Below are 6,976 nucleotides of genomic sequence, written 5' to 3' on the forward strand. Positions count from 1 at the left end.
GATTCGTTCTGGATTCCTCACTTGGAGCGAGGGCTTATTTGACTTACTGTTCGTTTCAATTAAACTCCAATCCAAACCGTGTCCCTCTGACCTGCTTTATCTATTTACGGACCATCCATCCATCCAATTTCTGCACTAGTTGTCCTCAACAGGGTTGCGGGTGAGCTGGAGCCGGCCCCTGCTGATTTTGGGTGTGAGGCGGGGTGCACCCCAGACTGGTCGCCAGCCAATCGCAGGGCATATTTATGGACTATTTCCTGAAATCCATTTAGTAGTACATTTCTAACATCCGCAGACCAGAAATGCCAGCTTCATTTAACTTTCTGAGGTTGAACTTCAAAAGGTCATTTTGACCACATCGACTACATGTCTCAATGTCTTAGGCCTACTTCCTTGCGATTGGTTGACCAGAAGTAGACTATACAGTGAAATTTCTTTGTAGGGAATACTTTTGGGAATATATTTACCTCGTCCAAGCCACGTAGAATAAACCTGAACCTTGTAAAACACACGTTTTAAAGTGCAGTATTATTTGCACGCAAAAACAAAAAAGTGAACACGACTGCAAACCAAAAAACACAAACTAAATTAAAAAACACAAAAACAAAACATGACAGCAATTTTTTTTTTATTACAAAAACAAAAATTTACGCTACTATAAAACTGTAATATCTATTTTTTCCTATATATTTTAAGCACATGTAAACTATGCTGTTAGTAGGGAGGTGCTTTTGTCTAATCACATTCCTCGGATACCCCTCTGCCCTCCCCTCCCTCCACGTAAACACCACCTCCGTTAGCAAAATGTTGTTGTGTTTCATCATTTGGTAATGTGTTTCAGGGGTTTGAGTTTGCTTGCTTACCTTTTTGTGTGTTTTTTAGTGTGTTTTTGCGATTTTTTTTCTTCATATTTTGTGTTTGTGATTACGTTTGCACTTGCTTTTTTATTTCGCTTTTTGTTTGTATTTGTGATTACATTTTTGTTTTTGTTTCGTTTTTTAAACAAAAACATTTAGTTTTTGTGATTTTTTTGGTTTGTTTCGTTTTTGTGATTTTATTTTAGTTTTAGTGATTTTTGTTAGTTTTTTTGTTTCGTTTTTTATGTTTGACTTTTTGCAATTTTTTTTGTTTTTGTGATTTTTTTTGTTTGTTTTTTTGTTTCATTTTATTTTTGTTTGTTTTTCTGTTTTTGTTTGTGTTTTCATTTTAATTTTTTTGGTGTTTGTTTTTTTTGTTTTGTTTTTTATTGTGTTTGTGCTTTAATTTTGTTTGCTGTTGTGTTTCACGGTATACAGACGATACAGACGTGTTCCCGTTTTTATTTTTGCGTTTTGCACTTAAGAACCACCTGCACACATTGCTTATATACAAGAAAGACTTACCTGACTTACCTTACAGGCAGGGGAGCGAACCCGCGCCAACCTGCATCGTATGCAAGTGACGGTACCACTCCGCCACCTGGAGCCCCGGAAGAGAGTCAACTTGGTGGCGGGTTTTCCAGTTCAACTTAACGAGCCACTCCCAAGTTAATTGTTTGATTGACAGCACCCTCCTAAACAGAGCAGTCTGCTCGCGCAGGGAATGAGGGAGCTGGAACATACCAAATGCAAAGGGGTGTCCAGGCTAAACTACTACATGTCCTTTCTTTTTTAAATGCTTTATTGAACAACGTGCACTTACAGCACCACACATCGCGAAAGTCACTTTGAAGTAGTGCAAGTCTACCCAGTGTAGCTAAACAGATCACACCATATATTAAAGACACCAGATTGTTTTTTCCCACGCATCACCTTCCCCTCCTAATCTCCGTGACTCAAATGCTCACTGAAAAATAAAGTTCGGCAAATGAACACAGAGCTTGCTATCATTCCGTGAGTCTGGCGAACTTGACCAAGACTGGGAGGCAGCACCGTGCAAGTTACGCCACAATTTGTCAATGGATCGTGAACGCTTGGGCGAACGCAAAAGCCGGTGTTGGTACCAAATGTGATCAGGCTGCTAGATTGTATCGGGGTCGCCTACAGATGACGTCACGCTACAGTATTGACTGGAAATTGTCCGTTTACAATTGTTCAATAAAGTTATTTGGAAAAAAATATATGGTGGACGTCAAAACGTTGGAAAGAAAATATTAAAGATGTCATTTAAATAACAAAATGTATGGACTGAAATTGTCAAAACCTAAATAAACCTAAGAATATAAAAGCCGGATACTTGAAGATTTGAGAAGAAAAAAAAAAAGATTGAAGCGCCATCGAGCTTGCCGCTTGACGACGTCAGTACAAAATGCGCGTTTCAGACGTGTTCACTTCGGTTTGGTTTCTTTTTGAGCAGTTCACAATCACAATACATCACAAAAAATAGTCTTAATGATAATAGGACCACATTAGCAATCTAAACTGACAATATTTGCCACATCTCAGACAATTAATTTGTGTTTTATTATTATTATTATTATTGTGTATTCTTAGGTTTATTCACGTTTTTACAATTTCAGCTCGTACATTTTGTTATTTAAATTACATCTAATATATGCCTTTTTTTAAAAACACGCGCTAGCACTAGCATATGTTTTAGCACAATAGCATGCTACCATATGTTGTGAGCTAGAGTATGTTTAACCGTGCGTGCGCCCAATAATGCGGTGCGCCTTATGTGTGTGTTAAACACAGAAATAAAACCAGTAACTGTGACTGCGCCTTTTAATGCGGTGCGCCTTATGGTCGTGAAAATACGGTGTGTCTAACAAATGTCAGCTGGCTAATTGCTAACATATAACATGAAACATGTTAGACTGGCTAACATAAATTAGCATAGATGTTACAGTAACTGTAAACCTTCACACAACTCTGATTAACAAAGACAGAGTAGCAACACATACAAAAACAGCATACAACAATTTTGTCAGACATATTCTCTCCGTTTTTTGGAGACATGGACTAATACTTGGGTAGAAATCCACAACAGAGAACAATGAACCTGTAATGCAGCAGTAATTACTGTATTTCTATAACAGGACACATTTACAAGCACGCCACAGCATGCAGACAGTAAAAGTAGCCCACAGCAGCAATGATGACATTATCAAGAGCCAACAATGTGAATCACTCGGTGAGCACTGTCACTCGCCGGCCCAGCGTGCAATTGTAAAAGCAAATAAAACATCAGAGGAAAAAGCCAAAACATTTAATCCCACAGACGCTCATAATGTATAATAATAAACATTTGTGAACCTGAAGCTTGGAAATGGTAGCTTACAGTGCGGTGAAAAGAAAGCTTACAAAGATGATGAAGTAACGCCGCTACTGCAGTCATGTGATCAATGCCGCAGGATGCCGGGAAGCCGGCGGGGGCTCGGGGTCATCTTAAAACTTTCTCGGTAACATTCACAGGGTAGGATGTGTTTGTTGCAGTGTTTCTGTGAAGCCAAGAACCCTTTTATTATGATATCATGGAGCAGCCTATATAAGTACAGGCTTGGTGCAAATGCGGGTGAGCCCATCTTTCTCATGCCACCCTACCATCAAGGAGGCCTGTTGACTCCTGTCCCCTCATTGTTTGGACTGCGGTCTGCGCGTGGTTCTAATGAGAAAGGAAAGGCTTGAGGGAACGAATGACACAGTCCTGACTTGACCCGGGACTTTGCGGAGCGCAGCGCTGACTTTTAGCAGATCATCGCATCGTTGCCTGTTTAACAATGAATTGAACCCAAAACACCAAATGAGGAATCAAGAGTTGATAGAAAATAAATCGAGTGGAACCCCGAAAGTACATTTTGGACAGTGCGAGAATATTTGAAGGGAAATTACGCTTCCAAAGTAACCCCCAAAGTTGACACATAAACTCAGTGAGCATCTACAACAGGGTTTCCAAAATGTATTGCTATATAGCATCAGCATAGAGTGTCCAAGCTAAAAGTGATGCAGCGGCGTCACTCAGCACAAAAAGACACGTTTCGGTATAACCACTATTTAACAATTAATTCATGTGGAAACAATTAGTCGTTCGTTTTTCCCGTGTTAGCTAGCAGGATCACTTCCTGGTTGACGGACTGGAAACAGATGGGAGATGCCAATATGATTCTGGCGGTTGGGCCAGAGAGAGAGAGTTTGGCTAACTCTGCTTCAGCAGGGTAACAAGATGGCGTCCATATGTCATGTGACCAGCAGTTGACCAACCATGCTGTGACTGGTACACTTTTTGAGATATAAATTGAGATGTAAAATGTGCAATTCATTTGCCATTAATTGTGAGTTAATTATTGAAGTCATGCGATTAACTACGATTAAAAAATGTAATCGACTGACACCTCTTTTATATATATATATATATATATATATATAGAGAGAGAGAGAGAGAGAGAGAGAGAGAGAGAGAGAGAGAGAGAGCGAGAGAGAGTGTGTTCGGTACACATACTCTAAACTTTTCAACCCCAAAAAATGAGAATGTAAATCATGAGCAAATAAGTACATGACATTTTCATACGAGGAAACACTGTTGGCGTACTGCATACTTTGAACTCCCTGTGGGCTGTGACACATCCTCTTTACACTTTGTCTCAATTCTCCTGTTTCCTGTGAGCTGTGTCTATATAGACAACATCAAGCAATATGGAAATGAGTGAGTGTGTGTGAATGACGTACTGCGCGCTACCCAAAGAGGTATGAATAGTAACTCATTATTGATGTGCAGTTGCTACATTGCAGGTACAAAATTAGTTGTTACATCATCCAATGAGTTAATATGCCTTCAACTGAAATTAGTCTTTTTTTCTCAATCATACTAATAATTGTTTTTTAATGACTTCAGAAATTATAAAAAAAGAAAAGCCAATTTTTCGAGATAATTATGTAAATTGAGGACAATTTGCAAAAAACATGAACTTGATGCATGGTTGCTTAAAATAATGTGGCGGACCGGATCTGGCCCCCAGGCCGTGAATTTCATACCAAGTGAAAATGTTACCAAGAATTCCGAAAAATCCAAATCACTGCTATGTGGGTGATTAAAGTGCGGTTACCCTTTTTCCAAAAGTGTGCTTTTCTAAATGCTTTAGGCTAATTCAGATAATACATAGGGATTATCTCAAGTGTTTAACTTGGATGAAAACATACCACAAGCTACGTAGTAATGGAAAGTCCTTAAGTATATACTCCAGGGTAGGAATTCTTTAAAAGAGAGGAAAATGAGTAGCATAATTTTTCATGCAACATCATCACATTTTCAGAAGTGATTCACAGTGAGGCGCAGGGTTATTTTGAAAACTTAAAAAAAACAATTTTGTTAACGAAATAAAATCAAAACGAAAATGCTTTCTACAAAACTCACTAAAACTAACTATAATTATAGCGAACATGTCCTTCGTTTTAGTCTTTGGTAATTAATTTAATGCATGAACCTTTGGGGATGATTTTAACTGCGATATTAAGTAGATTTATTTCACCGGAATAAGGACATTTGAAAGTGTCACACAGAAGTGATGTCATCTAGGAGCAGCCAATAGAAAAGCACCTTCAGATGACGTCGCTCCGAGGCGACAACAAAATGCAACACCAGGTAAGAAATTAGTTACTTTTATCATTTTACCATGGTGTTTATTAAATATTTCGCACAAGCAGAGGTGGCAAATCCAGGTCCAGAAAGTAAAAACCCTGCCACAGTTTGGCTTTAATCCCAGGTCCTAGCTAGCTAGCTAGCTAGCTAGTTCCCTGGCTAGCTCCCATGGTGCTCGTTTACCTGCTAGGGAGCTAACTAGCTAGCTAGCTAGCATAGATGGCTAAACCCAAACTGTGGTAGGGTTTTTACTTTCTGGACCTGGATTGGCCACCTCTGCGCTAAAGTAATACACATAAACATAGATGTACAGTTCATTCAAGGTTAATCATCTCTTAACATGACCTTGATGATGCTTGCTCAGTATTTGTCTCACCAGTAAAATAAATCTAAATGTGGAAATAGCTTCCTGAAATATTTGTTAAAATGTGTGTGTTATGATAGAGTAGACAATATTTGTATTGTACTCTTTGCGTGTTCAATTAACTGAATGGTGAGATTCTGGTGAAGAAGTCCCTTTGCAAAGGTATAGTTATTCAGAAGCTTCTGATCACACAAAATGAAGACACTCAAGCCGTGTTCCGTTCAGATTGTGTGTCTCTCCTCCTCTCGCACACAGTTTTTTATTCCAAGTCAGTGCTCCCCTCCCATGAGTACAAATCAGATTAGACTTGAACAATAGTAAATCAGCCTGTCCTTGGACTCTCTTCGACCGGACACAGACTGGTACAAACTCTACTCCCGCCAGATAATATAGAAAATAAACTTGTTACCCTTCTCTTTCCCAGGCAAGAGAGAACAAAGGACTATAGATTGGCTTAACATATGAATTAACTGTTGTCTTATATTTATATCTTTATAACTAATATCCAAAACGGTTAAAATATAAATTGAAACTGAAAAACAATGTTAATAATCCAACAGTTATTAAGCATGTCACGGCAGCCGACCAGAGTTGTGGCCGTCGTGGAGATAATGGATAGCAGTGGAATTGGCAGAGTGATTACTTTGACCCAAGTTTGGGTTAGTTACTTGTATTTTGTCCCAGCAGATTGGGCTGAAGGTTGGATTTGGGTGGGTTGAAGCTGTTCGCCATTTTGGACAGTTTTGTTGTGCACTAAATTTGAAGTAAAAAGAAAATGTTGGCTAAAAGCGGCAACATTGCTTACTTACAATAATTTGCAATGTTGCCACAAATTCAAATTTTGAATCGCCGCAAAACCAGCAGTTGAAACTCGGCTACTTGTGAAATCTTGTGACAGAACCCGACAGACTGCACGAACGATGAGTGCGGAATGTGGGCCGGCCCTTAGAAAATGCGTAATAATAATACAATTATTATTTTAACCACAGCTTTACCGATAACTTGCTAACCTATTTTGGTAGCTTTAACTCATCAGCATGGGTAGTTTTTACTCCTTGT

This window comes from Leptonotus elevatus, chromosome 4, assembly GCF_054856555.1.
Source record: "Leptonotus elevatus isolate MCC_2025b chromosome 4, RoL_Lele_1.0, whole genome shotgun sequence".
In the NCBI taxonomy this organism is placed as follows: Eukaryota; Metazoa; Chordata; class Actinopteri; order Syngnathiformes; family Syngnathidae; genus Leptonotus; species Leptonotus elevatus.